Here is a 19,230-nt window from a genome sequence, read left to right on the forward strand (position 1 = left end):
TGTATAAAGGAAAGGGTGATATACATAAAGCTGAAAATTACAGGCCAGTAAGTCTGATACGCATTGTATGTAAGCTTTGGGAAGGCATTCTTTCTGATTATATTAGACATGTTTGTGAAATTAATAACTGGTTCGATAGAAGGCAGTTCGGTTTTAGGAAAGGTTATTCCACTGAAGCTCAACTTGTAGGATTCCAGCAAGATATAGCAGATATCTTGGATTCAGGAGGTCAAATGGACTGTATCGCGACTGACCTGTCTAAAGCATTTGATAGGGTGGATCATGGGAGACTACTGGCAAAAATGAGTGCAATTAGACTAGACAAAAGAGTGACTGAATGGGTTGCTATATTTCTAGAAAACAGATCTCAGAGAATTAGAGTAGGTGAAGCTCTATCTGACCCTGTAAAAATTAAGAGGGGAATTCCTAAAGGCAGTATTATTGGACCTTTATGTTTTCTTATATATATACTAGCTGATATACCCGTGCTTCGCTACGGGATTCTCAGAAAGACTGGCTTGGTGGTTTTCCTAACTGAATTCAACATAGGTCATTACAAAAACGTCAGTAGGAATGTAGGGATTGAAAGCAATGTTATCATATAAAATACTCTATCAAATGAAAAACTGCACACTTTCTCACTTTCAACGAACAGTACTAGGGTGCCGATCTAAGAGTCCGAAGTTCCAGAGCTGGAATATCCAGGTCGCAGACTGCCGTGAACACTCCTCTGTCATTATTCCGTTAAATATGCACACTACTCATTCCAATCGGTGCCTCAGAGTAGGGATTGAATAGCTCGAATACTATGATGAACCAGTGTGTTACGTACCAGATAAATCAGAAAATGTATGAACCAGAGGAATGGCATGCCAAAGAAGAAAGTTATCTTACCCTCCCAGCTACTTCCCGCCAATATACAGACAGTCTGTTACAGTCGGTACGACCAGGCGAGTTTCCCGTGTGGTTAGGGGTGCGCAGCTGTGAGCTTGCATCCGGGAGATAGTGGATTCGAACCCCACTGTCGGCAACCCTGAAGATGGTATTCCGTGGTTTCCCATTTTCACACCAGTCAGACCAGGCTGTACCTTAAAGCCAAGGCCGCTTCCTTCACACCACTATTCATTTCCTATCCCATCGTCGCCATAAGACCTACCTGTGTCGGTGCGACGTCGAGCAAATTAAGAAAACCTTGGTACGCTGCAGTAATCCTAACTATCGGGGATGAGAGAAAACAGAAGACAAAAAGCACATCACAACAAACAATGGTCAATGTAATGTTATTGTTGATAAAGTTTATGAGCTTTCTATATTGCAGGCCTTCACATTAGTTTTCTTTCGACTCTGTGATATTAGGGTGTCTTACAAAATTATTGATATCGTAGACAGTAGTTCCTTATTCTCAGACTTTACATACCGATTTTCACTAAATTCTGTTTACCCATTTTCTCGTGACACGGCGGTGATATGGACTTAGTAACAAAAATCCAAATTCATGAATATCTCTGATTATATGCGGTACGGTAACAATGTATAAGACATAAGTGATCGGAAATTTAATAACTTCTTACATAACTACTACTAACTTACGACATAACTAAAGTTATGTTAGTTATGTAGTATTTATCGATACGACCACTAATAACATAATGAGAATTATATTTCTGGCCTTCCCCTAAATTACCATTTCACTCAACGCGAAGAAAATAATTTGTAACCTAGATTGCAGTGGTTCATCACCCGACATACCATACCGATTTTTATTAAATTCTCTTCAGCCGTTTTCTATTGATGCGAGTACATAATGACAGACAGACAGACAGACAGACAGACAGACAGACAGACAGACAGACAGACAGACAGACAGACAGACAGACAGACAGACAGACAGACAGACATTACGGAAAGGTAAAAAATGCATTTCCTTGTTACTGTCGACCTGACAGATACAGAAATATCATTCATTTCAAATTCTGAGCAATGCACAGGCAAAACACTTATTTTATATATAGATTACATTTCAGGCCTTCCCCTAAACTACCATTTCACTCAGTGCGAATAACATTATTGATAGTCTAGATTATAGCGACCTATTCCCCGACTTTGCATACCAATTTTCGTGAAGATACGACCACTAATAAAATAAATATTTGACAACTAAATTTTAGGCCTTCCCCTAAACTACCATTTTTCTCAGCGTGTATAGCCTATATAGTAGCGACTTATTTCCCATCTTTGTCTAGCGATTTTCATTAAAACACGACCACTAATAACATAAATATTTGAGAATTAAATTTCAGGCCTTCCCCTAAACTACCATTTCACTCAGCGTGATTAAAATAATTTATAGCCTAGATTGTAGCGGTTCATCACCCGACTTTACATTCCGATTTTCATTAAATTCTCTTCAGCCGTTTTCTCGTGATGCGTGTACAGACAGACAGACAGACAGACAGACAGACAGACAGACAGACAGACAGACAGACAGACAGACAGACAGACAGACAGACAGACAGACAGACAGACAGACAGAAATTACAGAAAAGTAAAAGATGCATTTTCTTGTTACTGTGGTCATGACCGATACAGAAATACCATTCTTTTCAAATTCTGAGCAATGTACAGACAAAACTCTTATGTTATATATATAGATTACATTTCATGCCTTCCCCTAAACAACCATTTCACTCAGTGCGAATAACATTATTGATAGTCTAGATTATAGCGACCTATTCCCTGACTTTGCATACCAATTTTCGTGAAGATTCGACCACTAATAAAATAAATATTTGACAATTAAATTTTAGGCCTTCCCCTAAACTACCATTTTTCTCAGCGTGTATAGCCTATATTGTAGCGACTTATTTCCCATCTTTGTCTAGCGATTTTCATTAAGACACGACCACTAATAACATAAATATTTGAGAATTAAATTTCAGGCCTTCCCCTAAACTACCATTTCACTCAGCGTGATTAAAATAATTTATAGCCTAGATTGTAGCGGTTCATCACCCGACTTTACATTCCGATTTTCATTAAATTCTCTTTCAGCCGTTTTCTCGTGATGCGTGTACATACATACAGACAGACAGACAGACAGACAGACAGACATTACGGAAAAGTAAAAGATGCATTTTCTTGTTACTGTGGTCATGACCGATACAGAAATACCATTCTTTTCAAATTCTGAGCAAAGTACAGACAAAACTCTTTTTTTACATATATAGATATAAATGATATGAGTAAAGGAGTGGAATCAGAGGTAAGGCTTTATGCGGATGATGTTATTCTCTATAGAGTAATAAATAAGTTACAAGATTGTGAGCAACTGCAAGGTGACCTCGATAATGTTGTGAGATGGACAGTAGACAATGGTATGTTGATAAACGGGGTTAAAAGTCAGGTTGTGAGTTTCACAAATAGGAAAAGTCCTCTCAGTTTTAATTACTGCATAGATGGGGTGAAAATTCCTTTTGGGGATCATTGTAAGTATCTAGGTGTTAATATAAGGAAAGATCTTCATTGGGGTAATCATATAAATGGGATTGTAAATAAAGGGTACAGATCTCTGCACATGGTTATGACGGTGTTTAGGGGTTGTAGTAAGGATGTAAAGGAGAGGGCATATAAGTCTCTGATAAGACCCCAACTACAGTATGGTTCCAGTGTATGGGATCCTCACCAGGAATACCTGATTCAAGAACTGGAAAAAATCCAAAGAAAAGCAGCTCGATTTGTTCTGGGTGATTTCTGACAAAAGAGTAGCGTTACAAAAATGTTGCAAAGTTTGGGCTGGGAAGAATTGAGAGAAAGGAGGAGAGCTGCTCGACTAAGTGGTATGTTGCAGGTTATAAATTTCATTTTTTGTTCATATTGAAGATCTACTTGAGATACAAATTCTTATAATTTTGTTAATTACCACTTATTCAATACAATAAAAACTTAATAATAACTTACATATTTATTAAGTTGTTGATATGGTACATGTTTCGCTCCTTTTTTGTGAGCATCACCAGCCAATTATTATTTATTTAAGGTTATATCAGATCATGAATCTATTCTATTGGAATAAGATTATGCTTGTGAACCTGATTGACAAATCTCATAATATTTTACAAGTCATATAACAATAAAATTATGTCTTTAATTGTATTGAATAGGTGGTAATTAACAAAGTTATAAGAATTTGTAACATAAGTGGTATGTTCTGAGCTGTCAGCGCAGAGATGGCGTGGAATAACATTAGTAGACGAATAAGTTTGAGTGGCGTTTATAAAAGTAGGAAAGATCACAATATGAAGATAAAGTTGGAATTCAAGAGGACAAACTGGGGCAAATATTCATTTATAGGAAGGGGAGTTAGGGATTGGAATAACTTACCAAGGGAGTTGTTCAATAAATTTCCAATTTCTTTCAAATCATTTAGGAAAAGGCTAGGAAAACAACAGATAGGGAATCTGCCACCTGGGCGACTGCCCTAAATGCAGATCAGTATTGATCGATTGATTGAACATGGGTGGCAGATTTGTGTTGATCTCTAAGTGATAGGTATACTAACAGTAATGCAGCCAGGATTCACAAAATTTTCTTGTTTTCTCTGTGAGTGGGACAGTCGAGATAAGCATACCGGTAATCATTATGAAATTGGAGAGTGATCATCAAGAGGAAGTGTAGTATTAGGACAATAAAGTGTTACAAACTTGCCACATATTGATGTCACCAAAATAATTTTCCCCCTTTTGCATATGAAACTGGGGTTGATGAAGAACTTTGTTAAGGCGAGATACATACCAGGAAGGGCATTTCAATATTTAAGGGGAAAATTTCAATGGTTGAGTGAGGTAAAACTAAAGGAAGGTATCCTTATAGGGCCACAAATATGCAATCTCTTACATGATTCTGTATTTGAGGGGACTCTCATTCCTGTTGAAAGAAAAGCTTAGCTTGCTTTTAAATAGATTTGTGTGAATTTTCTGGGAAACTATAGAGCAGACAATTACAGAGATACAGTGGAAGATTTGTTGAGGGTTTACAGGACACTGGGATGCACTTGAATTTCTTTCCACTGAACCTTGGTGAGGTCAGTGATGAGCATGGGGAAAGGTTCCCTCAGCAAAGGGAAATTTGTCTTTAAAATGCTTGCCGATTACTTCTGGCACCTTATCATAGATGTTTCGGAGCCATCTTATAGCTGCAATTCTTCAAGGAAAACGTATTAAGAAGGTAAGAATTTTTACTATACAAAGTCGTAATTGCAACATAAATACAAATTCTGTTATTGTGTAGTTTGGATTATGGATGATTTGGGCTGAAATTACACGAATATAATAATAGAAAATGATAGAAAACCCAGAAATGAACACAATGAAGTACATAGCCTATGCAGTATGTTGTGGGAAGTTCATCATGTCCTCTCAAATAAGTGATAGGTGATAGAGTAAAAACGACCTTTAGATTCAAAATCAGCATGTGTGAAAAACGGCATATTTTCATTTCTGAGAGCGAAAAAAAGTTTAAAATTGTTGTACTGTGTAATTAGAAAGAAGGTAAGATCATCTCCAATCTCATAATTAGTAAGGAAATACAGATCTTGCATTAGAACGTGTTCTTTTTGTCCTCATCCCGAGGTGGTGCAGCTCTTTTCAGGCACACCCCCAGTGGAGGTGAGCTGCATGTACCATTCCAATCACATACCAGCCCTCCTGCCATTCTTAAATTTCTGGCAGTACCAGGAATCGAACCTGGGCTCCCAAGGTCGGCAGCTAATAACACTAACCGTTACGCTATGGAGCAGACTAGACAGGAGATCATCACATCATTCAATTGGTATTCATCTAGCAGTGGATTAGGTGACAGGCAAGTTTTGGTCTGCGAGGGTTTTTCTTGAAGAATGTTGATTTGAAAAATAGGTCATGGTTTTCACAGATATCAATGAGTCGCATACTATTTCGGTTAGTCTGTTTATGCCCAGACCTTTTGTCTACCAGTACCTATGGCATTTTTTATGATTACTCAACAAAATTAATTAAAACTTAGCAATTTTTGCCCAATAGCAACCTGCCTGGTGGCCACGATCATTAAAACATCAAGTTTTTATGGTCTGACACGTGGTTAGCCGGTTAAAGTTCTGTTGGTCAAAAAGGAATGTCACCATCAGAATATTAGCTGGTAGGGTAGGAGAGGTATATAATTTCTAATCACTAGATTGCGTGTCAAAAGCCTGGATTCAATTCCAAACCCTATACACAGTGTTCATATTGATTGAGGACACATGACACTGTTGACGGTGATTCATCTGTCGGGTGGCGACGTTAAGCCTATATGGTGCTATATGACAGGAGTAGGCTACGTGCCGGCATTGGGTTTTCACCCTCTCACTTCCTACTATCATATATCACGTCATTCATTTTATCTCATTAATTCCTCTGACAAGGTTGTTGTCAGGAAGGTCATTTGGTTGTAAGAACTCACAACGAAGATTTATCTCACTTCATACACGACTGCATAGAAAACCAGAAAAAGGGTTGGACATACATACATACATACATACATACATACATACATACATACATACAAACAGCTTAAGGATATTAACATTAAAATTTCTACCTTTACAATATTTACAAAAGTTTTTTCTTAAAGCCACGTTATAGGTACATGTTTTTGGTCAGTGGATCCAGAGTGGGTCTTGGCCCACAAGTGGCCACGGCTGGTCCGGCTCTACTGTGCCTCTACGCCTCTGTATTCGGGAGACGAAACAGGGCTGGACCTCAAGGCTGGTCCCAATGGTTTTCCATTCTCCTGCACGAAGACAAATGCTGGGACAGTTCCTAGTATAGACCACGGCCACCGACCCCCTCACCTTCTCCCAGCATCTCTTTCACCGTCACAAATCTCCCGGCCTGAGAGATGGCATTACCATCTAAGAGGCCCGCCTCCCCATTCAGGGGAGGAATGAAAACGTTTTAGTAGTAGTACATGTTTCGTCCCTCTTGGGGACATCCTCAGCCTAGCAAAGAACGGAAGTTAAATAATAAAATTGGCATAACAAAAAAAGGTGTTATATACATGTCTAGAGCAATTCAAATTCTTAGCATGCCATTTGACAACAAAATGGTGGCATGAAATCTATTTGAAATATCTCATTTAATTGCAAACCAAATAATCTTACGTTTGCTGACACAGGTTAAAACAGAAAAATCATGACTAGTAGTTCAGTATTGGTTCTATGCTGCTATTCATAAAATGTGTTCCGTTAACGGGTTAATAGATTATAAACATCTCATCACTGACCAGTGATCAGGTATAGAATCCTACATTTGTTCACACATAGGTTAAGAGAAAAAATCATGACTAACAGTTCAGTCTTGGTTCTATGCTGCTAATTGTAAAATGTGTTCAATATTGGTTTAATGGATAATAAGCATTGTGTGGTAAAATTAGGCTGTTAACACAGGAGTAGCTTTTCATGTGGTGCTGTTATAAGTTGAAAAGCCGGGCTTGGGTTGTCTAGTTTCAATCGTGGAGTAATCTAGAATGAAAATAGCTTATTGAGAAATTGTGTAAAACATAAACAAGATCAAAATGTAAAAAGAATATAAGGCACATCTGAGTACTTACATTCCTTGCCGGTCGTTATGTGTCTTGGTAGACAAGCTGTGTGCTGTGTATCCATGATTGAAACCGTATGAGTCGTCCAGTTGCAAAACCCGTTATGTCCACTTTTTCTCAAAGTGAGTTATCACAGCCATTGTATGCAGCTGATCAAAATACACAATCCAGTAATGTAATACGTGAGCAAAGGCCATTTAATCCATACGTTCAAAGGTGACAAATAACGGAAATGCTGCAGAATTCGTTACATCCCAAAACACTGTAAGAGGATCATACTTACACAAACAAAATCAGGCAACTGTGTGATAAGAGGTGAAGTAAATTATAACAGCGATTGTGGTGGAAGCAAAAAGCATATTGAAGCATGGGAAACCTTTTTTGCTATTGTGCCAGTACCAGTGAAGGAAGGGGTTCCTTTCAAGAAAGAAAAGCTCAACGACCTGCACACATTGCTGAGCAAACATTACGGTAAAGTGTGGATGAGGAACGATGACCTCACGTTGTACAAGGCACTATTTGCCCAGGGGCAAAATTTAAACAGTGAAATGCCAGACTATGACATTGATGTGGGAGATTTTGTTGAGGACAATAACGGATTGTTAATATAACTGTATAAAATGTTAAAGAACTTATAAAATGTTTTGAATGAGTGATGATTTCTTGATGTAATCATGAAATCAAAGAGTGGGGATTACATATCAAAACATTATATCCTAACCTTAAAATTATTTCCATTCATGCTATTTTCATAGTGTAATTTTTTCAAACGTAGCTAATAAAACACTTTCACCATAAATCTGCGCACTCTGTTCCATATACTGCTGCAAATATCTTTTATCTCCACAAAACTGCTGCAAAACTCGTTATGTCCAAATGTTTTTTGCAAAAAACACGGGTTCTATAAGTTAAATTTTGTGGAGATTTTGCGGTATGACGAAGATGAACGCTTACTGTTCAATTGCAAAATTTCAACCTCCTTTGTTGCATAACAAATGACAGTTTTTCGCGCTTCCTGAAAAATTTGTTTGTCTGCACATAACGGGTTTTGCAACTGGACTCCTCGTATATTATATTAGCCTACTTGTCATACATACAAACAATCAATGCCCAATAGCGTTAAAGATGTTTTGTTTCCTGGGAGAGCAAAACAGAACGTCAAATTTGACATATAGGCAGCGTAAATGGTATCAAATAAAAATACATGCACATGGTACAAGAGGCCTTCTTTGCTGACCTTCTCTGCAATTATTTGGGGTCAGCATTGAATGTGGATTAGGCCCATTTTAAGAGCCATATGCCCTTCCTGTTGTCAACCTTACTGCATGTGGAGGGATGTATTCTCTGCTGTGTGCTTGTATGCTGGATGATCATGTGATGTCTTGTATGTGATGAAATGATCAATAACACCCAGTACTTGAGCTAAAATTCCTGGCCCAGGAATCAAACCCTGCACCGTTTGGAAAGAAGTATGCCAAGGATCCAGATGTAGCTGAGGCCATATTATTATTATTATTATTATTATTATTATTATTATTATTAATGGAACTGAATCCACTTAAGATAATACTCCTTAGCATCCTGGGTGATGGTCCAAGGTTCTAGAAATTAGAAGTAAATTTTTTCTTTTAATCTACAGGCAACATGCTTTTTTCTCCTTAGAATGCCATCTCCCTACTGAAGATTGCCGATCCAACTGATTATGATTACTCGCGAAACAGTGGCTCGAAAGATATCAATAAAAATTCATCCATACTAGTGGTGCAAGTCTTCAATCCAGGAATTTTTCCCTTCACAGATCGTTGTTCTTCAATTTTTCCCCCGATGACGAGTTGGAGACAAGGCTGTGTATTGTCTCCCCAGCCATACAATATCTATGCCGAGCACATCACGAGGAGAGCGCTTGATGGTTGGTCTGGTGGTATCTCAGTTGCTGGACAAAAAAATCAACAACTTGCGTTTTGCTGACGACACCACACTCGTTGCCAGTAGTCAAGATGAGCTTGCAGATTTACTTGCAAGAGTAAAGGATGCAAGTCTCATTTACGGATTAGAAATCAATTTGAAGAAGACCAAACTCATGATCATTGATCGTGGAAATCAAGTGCACCTCACAGGTCGATTAAAGGGACTGGAGTTGGTTATGTCCTTGTATACCTTGGGTCATGTATAAGTGACACAGGAAATTGCAATAACGAGATAAAGAGGCGTATTGTCCTGGGACGTGCAGCAATGCGTAAACTAACTAAGATCTGGCAAAACAGGGCAATACCCAAAATCACAAAGATTCGGTTGGTTGAAGCACTAGTATTTTCCATGTTCTTTTACGGTTGTAAGACATGGACCATCAAAGCTAAGGGCAAAGATCACATTGATGCCTTTGAGATGTGGTGTTGGCGTAGAATGCTACGTGTAGCTTGGACCAAAAGGTAAACAAAAATGAGTCCATTATTAAAGAGCTGAAGATAGTGAAATGTCTCTCTACACGCGTCAGTCGAAGAATACTTCAGTTCCTTGGACATATTTTAAGGAGGGATGTAGACAACCTGGAGAAGTCTATCATAGAAGGCAGAAGACCACATGGAAGGACAGCAAGCAGGTGGCTAGATCAGGCCAGGTAGATAATCGGCCTTCCTCTTCAGAACGTCCTAAGAAAAGCTGAAGATCGAGTTGGGTGGCGACACTTTGTGAAGCATGTAACTCTCTAGAGACAAAACAATAGGGTCATGACACACAGTAATCAGTAATACAACTGATGATGGTGATGATGAGTTGGAGAAGTTCATATCGTTCACCTCTCACAATGTGCCTGATGTATCTGAGCTCTCACTCCTTGACGGTTGTTGGAAGTTCATCTTTCTTACTTAGGAACTTGAGGACATCTGTACTGGCATTATACATATATTCAATTATTCTTCTGCATATGTATATTTTGAAAGCTTCAATTTGCCTCCCCAGCAAAGGCCTGAGCATCCAGCCTTAGAAACTATACAGATGGACACAGAAAACATCTGAACTTGGAACTTGGAACTGCCAAGAGATAAGGCTTTTTGCAGATGATGTTGTTCTGTACAGAGTAATAAATAAGTTACAAGATTGTGAAAAATTGCAAAATGACCTCGATAATGTTGTGAGATGGACAGTAGGCAATAGTATGATGATAAACGGGGTTAAAAGTCAGGTTGTGAGTTTTACAAATAGGAAAAGTCCTCTCAGTTTTAATTACTGCATTTATGGGGTGAAAGTTCCTTTTGTGGATCACTGTAAGTACCTAGGTGTTAATATAAGAAAAAAATCATTGGGGTAAATCATAAATGGGATTGTAAGTAAAGGGTACAGATCTCTGCACATGATTATGAGGGTATTTAGGATGTAAAGGAGAGGGCATATAAGTTTCGAGTAAGACCCCAACTAGAGTATGATTCCAGTGTATGCAACCCTTACCAGGATTATTTGATTCAAGAACTGGAAAAAGTCCAAAGAAAAGCAGCTCGATTGTTCTGGGTGATTTCGGACAAAAGAGTAGCGTTACAAAAATGTTTTTTTAAGTTTCGGCTGGGAAGACTTGGGAGAAAGGAGACTAGCTGCTCGACTAAGTGGTATGTTCTGAGCTGTCAGTGGAAAGATGGTGCGAAATGACATTAGTAGACGAATAAGTTTGAGTTGTATCTTTAAAAGTAGGAATGATCACAATATGAAGATAAAGTTGGAATTCAAGAGGACAAATTGGGGCAAATATTTGTTTATAGGAAGGGGAGTTAGGGATTGGAATAACTTATCAGTGGAGATGTTCAATAAATTTCCAATTTCTTTCGAATCATTTAACCTTTCACTCGCAAGTTTTTTTAAACCTTATGCATGTCCCATACCAGATTTTTCTTGATGTTTCGACGATGGTTGAAATAGGCTAACAATAACTTGTATTAGCTACTGGACAGTCATGGTACGACAACATTAGCAATAGTTTTCTCTTGGCAATTTTACCAGAACTTGACAAATGTTTACAGCTTGTTCTACTACAACTTGTCTTCACGATACTCATAAAAGTCAGGCTCATCATTATTCTCTAACATTTCTAAAATATAATCTTCCTTCATGCTTTCTTTACACTTCTGCGCACTTATCTCAGAAGACAGCTGTGAAAGAAAAGCACAAGGCACATAATTACTGTCAAAATACGGTAAGGCAATTTAGGAATTGTCCGTCATCTGAACAGAGCATGTGATGAACTACAAAATTACAGCGTCAGACTGGACTCGGAAGTGGAGAAGAGAGTGCAGTGCTTGAAATCCGAGTTAAATCGTGTTTGGGACAGCGGGAGAGATGCTGACATCCGAGTTAACTCGGGCATGGGATGGGAAAGGTTAAGAAAAGGCTAGGAAAGCAACAGACAGGGAATCTGCCACCTGGGCAACTGCACTATGTGCAGATCAGTAATGACTGAAATTGAAGAAGAGACTGTACTGACTACATATTCATTTGACAAGAGCCTTGGCCAATGGAAAAGGCAAGTTAATTAAAAAATCTTGAGTAGCACTTACAAATCTTAAAATGTATATAAAAAATTAAGGATAGACTTACAGATACCAAGAGATGTGTTCACAGCAGTTGTCACTGTATTAACACCGGCATCATGCCATTATCTTTCTTACTCTCTCTCCTAACTCCACTGTCGACACCCAGCGCATTGATGGCTGTCAATATAACAAATGCATAGTGCACTAACTGTGGTGTGGACAAATTACTGTTGGTCACAATGCCAAATGACCCCCAATGCTTTTCGTTAGGTTAGATTCTGGTTCAATGGAAAGCACTGTTAGTGACAAGGTAGGTTAGAGTTTGGTTTTGACCTGCGTATGCCTCACACAGGGAGTAACATTGCTTGTTGGCAGCCCTGACAGCACTCCATGTCGTAGGATGTCTGGATGGTGGAGGCGGCATGTGATCTTGGAGTTAACAGTGCACCAAATAGTGTGTCCACATTTAGTGGGAAAAGGGTAGTAATCAAGGGATCTCAGTTGAGTATGATACCCAGTATTTCCAGTAATAATAATAATAATAATAATCATCATAATCATTTTTTGAGGCCATTTCTATCCTGGTGCAGCCCTTGTTAAGGCAGACCCTCCGATGAAGGTGTGCGGCACCCGCCTTGTATAGGATTGTTGTTGTTAGTCGTTTAGTCGCTTTCGACTCTCCGTGACCCCATGGACCAAAGTGCGCCATTTCTTCCTGTCATATACTATTTTCCGAAGTCTTTCTAAATTGAGAGCCGTGGCTTCCTTGATGCCATCAATCCACCTCATCCGTTGTATTAATGTAGTGGAGGGTAGTGTTGTGTGTGGAGTATGAGTTACAGGGATGTTGGTGACAGTACAAACACCAATCGCCATGCCAATGGAATTAATCATTTAAGGTTAAAAACTCCAACCTGGTTGGCAATCGAGTCCAGGGCCCTCTGAACTGAAGAACACTACTACACTGACCATTCAGCCAAGGATTCAGCCATTTTCAATAATAATGATATTGGAAGTAATGGTTTTGTGTGTCCCACTCACTACTTTTACAGTTTTTGGAGATGCTGAGGTGAAAGAATTTTATCCTGTAGCAGTTCGCGTGCCAGTAAATCTACTGACATGAGCCCGACGTATTTAAGCACCTTCAAATACCACAGGACTGAGCCAGGATTGAAAGGCCAATGGTCTATTGTCTGAGCACCCAGTTTTTATTCCTTCTGCCCTTACTGCTTTTATTCCAACTGATACCTTCCTGGATTTTAGGGTTGGAACTATTCCTTTTTTTGTCTAATTTTAGTTGAGACTGATGGTATTATTAGCTTTCCCCTTAAAATGACAATCGTTTCTTTTTCTAGTATGGTCGATGACCACCATGGAATAGTTTATCCTCTTATGCGTACCGTGGGCATCAAACCACTGTCGGAGTTTCCATGGCCAGGATAATCTTCGCCATTCATATCTATGTTTTTCTCCTATCTTGCCTTCTCTGATTTGTGTCAGGCTGTGTTTGTCATTTTGCAAGATGCACAAAAATAATCTGCTTTCCTGTGCTTTGTATGATTTCCTGGCATAGTGACAAGTTCTACCCATATGATTTTCAACATTCTGCAACATATTCACATTTCAAAAGCCTGCAGTCAGTGCACTGACGAAGCCATTAGCATCCAGCCTTCAACACCACAAAGCAGCACTGATAACAAAACGCTTCACGACATGCCAGTGAGTACCAATATAGTTGGTCCGTTATTGGACATTATAAATTTTCCAGCTAACTCATTCCTGGTTGCCAGCGTTTCACCCCAGCGTGCTAAGATGCGCTCGTCAGTTGGTAAATAGCACACCTACCAAAATGAATCGCTAGTGCATACCGTGGAGGCCACTGCATGGGCTACTTGGAGCCACCAGCAGTGCCAATGCACTATGAGAGACTTTGTCTCATTTTCAAAAATTATGCCTGCCTGGCCAACTACAGTATATTGGTATTATAAATGTACTCATTCGGGACAAATATTTCAGGTTCCCTATGGGAATCAACTTCTATATCATAACAGTGAGTTTCAAATCAGCAGTTATATTTGCACAAAGATGTTTAAAACATAAGTCTTGCAATGCCAATTCTGGTTTGATGGCCACACCATATTAAATATACGAATTCTCATCTGGGGCCTGTTCCACAAACAAACTTTTCAACTTTTCAACTTTGTACTTTTGAATTACTGCACAGTGCAAAGCCTTTCTGTTCCACCATGATCTAGGTACTACTTTTCAATTTCTTCGCAAAGTGAAGAGTCTTTGCATAAGAGTGAATCGATCAAGTTTATTTCATGAACAAACTTTATAATACTCCGTGATTTTAATGTTTTATTTTTTACAGGAAAGTCAATATAATTGTGGTACTGGTAGTTTTAAAGTTATGATTGTTTATAATGGAAAAGAAGGATAATTACAAGAAGCTGGCTGTGCTAGAAGTTGTCAAAGAGAAATGGGACATCCTTTTTGACAACTTAAAAAAAAAAAAAAAAAAATTGAGAGAATGATGCCCATGTCTATCAACATAAACCTCTTCGTGCTCAGTAGGAGCATAAAAATTAACAAAAATACCGTCAACACACACATACACAGAAGGAAAACCATCCTTCATTAGAAATTCTTCTGCTGTATTATGTCGATTATCAGGCCAACATACTATGTTAGGAAATATTACATTTAATATAGCATCTACAACTTTAGTAACAGTTCTGCAAATAGTTGATTTTGATGTCCCGTGCATTACTGCTACACCATGCAGCTGGGCACAATTTCCTCACCAATGTAAGCATAACAGAATTTGTTCTTTTTCCAAAGAGATTGACTTCTTTTTTCTGCAGGTTTCAATAAATGACTAATCATTTAAAGAATATAGTCGCTTGAATTGGGGTAACATGAAAACACTCGCGAAATTCCGTCAAAGTGAGGTTATGAAAATTAACCCTGTCTTTGCATACTCTCTTGTTGGATTCTTCATCACTATCCTCACTTGACGATAATAAAAGCTCTCGTCGTAACATGTTTATATCACTAAATCGAAGTCTACGCCAAGAAACTAGCGTAGATACTTGTTTATTAACAGCTCTTTGCAAGATTTCTGAAAAATTTCACTTCAGTTCTTTGCACCTTGCATTTCTATACTGACGGAGGAACATATCAGGCTTTAAAAATGAAAAGATTCCTAACTTTTCACTTTGCAAGACAAATCCGAAAAGTGATGGTGGAACAAAATCTGAACTGAAAAGTGCAAAGTGAAAAGTTGCAAAGCTTGTTCCTGGAACAGGCCCATGATCAGCATAGTTAAGTAACAATCACCTTCTTCTCCTTCTTCTTCCTGGGACTTTTCCCCAGTTTCTTGGGGTTGTAGATTTGGACCAATCTTATGGCCGGATGCCCTTCCTGACACTAACCTTACGTGGAGGGACACACGCGGCACCACAACATGAGAACCTTCATTGCCGAAGGACTGAGAAGGGATTTAGTGTACATGAGGAGGTACATGGACTGGCCATAAACAGCAGTTTGCAGCCTTTAATGACAACAGTTCTCAGGATTCATTTTAGATCTGGCTGTTGGGTTTGAGCACCATAGCAGTCAGCCAGAGGTAAATCTAGAAAAGATTACAAAATACAAATCCACTATCCTTTACTCCAAATCGAAATATTACCTTCAGGAATTGAAATAATAACGATAATGGTTGGAGCTCGTGGTACCGTACAGGTACCTTTATCAGGTCGCCATGTGGAAATGCTTCCAACTTCCAAGGAAGTTCATCCCCGAAATCATGACTCTCGTCCTCCGAAGCTCCATCAAAATCCTGAGACACCACCTCTACAGCACTGAAATGCTGCACTAATTATGCTGTTTACTGTATCTTCGTTGTAATTTAGAATTTTCCTCAATTAATAGACCTGTATAGATAAAAGTTGATATGTTTTACCTTGTTTTAATGGCAGCCTGTAAGTACAGGAGGTTGTTCCTTAAACAAATGGAAATGTATATTGTGTGTTTCTGTGGTGGCTGTGTTGAGTTTATATGAAGAGGAATGTACTGGGACAATCAGAAAAACCCAAACCTTAAGAGAGAGAAATTAACCAGACGCAGGTAAAATACCCAAACTGGCTGGGAACTGAACCCAAGCCCTCTTAGCTGGACCTTTCAGCCAAAGAGCCGAACAATAATCACCTTAAAAAAAAAAATTTAAAAAAAATCAGGCCTTCACCTACCAAGCAAATGTTGCTTAAGTCCGAAAGCCTGCATATTATTACGCGATGCATGGTCAGCGCAAGAGGACTGAAGTGAGAACATGGGTCATATTTCTCATGGCCTGGTGGAAACAACAAATCATTACTTTACAATGGCGAAAAATGAAAGTATCCTCCTATTCAATACATCATATATTCCGTCATCAGACGGAGTAAACAAGTTCAGACATGTTTCGGCTCGTTTGAGCCATCTTCAGTGAAAAAATTAGGGGGGTTGGAATAATTTACATAATATGAGTTGAAAAAATGCTAAAAAACATAATGAAAGCGCAAATGAAAAAACAAACAAAAGAGAGCCTAGACGGAAACAAAATAGCACAAATATACAATATTTACATCAATATGCAGAGCAAAAAACAACTTATTGCAACAAAATTCAGTGAAACAGGAGTTAATTTGAAATAATAATTGATACTAAAAAACTGCGTTAACCTAAGAAACAAGGGAATGAGAAAACAAATGATGCAGATGGAAATGAATAATAGTAGCACATGGTGAGGTTGTGGACCTCATAGTTTACAAATTATTAGTTTATAAAAACGACAAAACAGTTTGAAATCGCTGTCAAAATCCTATGCGGCCCTTCCGACCCTTCTATAATAAGGCAATACACCAGCCAACATTATGAAACAATAATGAAGAAAGGGACCGCTAGATTGAGAAGATATTAAGAATGCTGCTATTTCTGAAGCCTTAAATTTAAGGTGTTTTTTCTCCTTATCACAGGCTTTTCGCCTGCAGGTTAATTCAGGCTTGGTTTCTCTCAAAATGTTTGCTCCCGCTCTCCTCCTGACCATTGTGATGTGATGGGTTTCCACTAGGATTTTGACAGCGATTTCAAACTGTTTTGTCGTTTTTATAAACTAATAATTTGTAAACTATGAGGTCCACAACCTCACCATGTGCTACTATTATTCATTTCCATCTGCATCATTTGTTTTCTCATTCCCTTGTTTCTTAGGTTAACGCAGTTTTTTAGTATCAATTATTATTTCAAATTAACTCCTGTTTCACTGAATTTTGTTGCAATAAGTTGTTTTTTGCTCTGCATATTGATGTAAATATTGTATATTTGTGCTATTTTGTTTCCGTCTAGGCTCTCTTTTGTTTGTTTTTTCATTTGCGCTTTCATTATGTTTTTTAGCATTTTTTCAACTCATATTATGTAAATTATTCCAACCCCCCTAATTTTTTCACTGAAGATGGCTCAAACGAGCCGAAACATGTCTGAACTTGTTTACTCCGTCTAATGACGGAATATATGATGTATTGAATAGGAGGATACTTTCATTTTTCGCCATTGTAAAGTGAAAACCGTCAATACGGAATGATTCTAATATCTTGTAATTGTAAAACAAATCATTATTCACAAGGTGGAAGAATTTCAGTATCAGCTGAAATCTGCTCCTTGAGAACATCTTTGAAAACCATGGGATGACTCAAGAATCAGTGTTCCAGAATGAAGATACTGTCAGTCTGCATGTAATTCCCATCTCTAACAATACAGCCATAAAACCTTTCATTTCCTTTAGAGTAACAGACCGCCACTGCTTTATGTGGGAATTTGGCTTCAATTGTGCTGACCTCAAGAACTGAGTAGCATATCTATTAGTTTCTGTCACCATTAACTGCCACAGATCCTGAGTAAAGAAGAGATAAAAATATAAAATAGATTTCGCGTTGCAAGGCAGGACATGCTTTGGACCTGGATTTTCCAAGTAGACAGGTGCAGCGTGCACTCTACGGGTTAATTTATTACTGTTAGGTTCTTCAGTATGTCAAAACTAATTTTGAATAAATACATTTATAAACTACCTGAAAGAGAAAATGTATGGTACCAACATTATACGAAGGTAACCCCAAAAAATAAGGTCTCCTAATTTTTAATTAATACAGATGTGCTCGCTTCAGTCCTCTTCCTAAGAAAACCTCCCAAAACACAGATCTTTGGGAAGCATTACTGCTATCACCATCACCATCATCATCGTTATCCTCATTCTCAGGACCATCATTTGCTCCACCACTAAGTTTGGAAACCTCCAAGCTTTTTACAATGCTTAGTAAAGCTAAAGGTTCCACCTATTCAATACGTTATCGTAATGGTCTATTTAGAACATCACATATTTATTTAACTTATCATAAAATACATCTTTGGTACCGGTTTCGGCAATCCACTATGCCATCATCAGCCATTGAGTATTTTTATATAGCAAGGAACATTCAAAAATTTAAAAATATGCAATAGCAAGTCCTATTCTTACATGAAAAACATTAAAAATATAGCTAAATAGCATAGGCCCATTGTACTATACAAATAACATGTCTTTTTTGAAAAATACAATATTATTTAGTGCATCTAAAATTATTTTATATATAATTGGCAAAGTCTATGATTTGGTATACCTTATGTACAATAGAATCATGTAAAATTGATAAAAGAATCTACTTTTTGCCATTTAACCAGTTTTTAAAACAACAAGTCCTATTTTACATGGAAAATATTAAAACTTGGCTAGTTAGTATTAACCCTTTTTTATGTTATACAAGTAACATGTTTTGTTAAAAAATATAGTATCTTTTTGTGCGTCTAGAATTGTTTTTTAGGTGCTTAAAAAGACTTGAGTCAATACGGACAAAAAATGAAGTTTTTAATACTAAATAACCTCCAAGCTCTCAGATACATTCACAGCACTTACTTGCACAGTTCCCGCCATAAGCTCACTACTGTTGCTGTCTTAGTCATTATTCTCAGAATCACTCCCATTGAAAAAACCTACAACCTGTTTTCCAGTCATTGACCGGGTCAGGGA

This window comes from Anabrus simplex, chromosome 11 (genome assembly GCF_040414725.1).
Source record: "Anabrus simplex isolate iqAnaSimp1 chromosome 11, ASM4041472v1, whole genome shotgun sequence".
Classification (NCBI taxonomy): domain Eukaryota; kingdom Metazoa; phylum Arthropoda; class Insecta; order Orthoptera; family Tettigoniidae; genus Anabrus; species Anabrus simplex.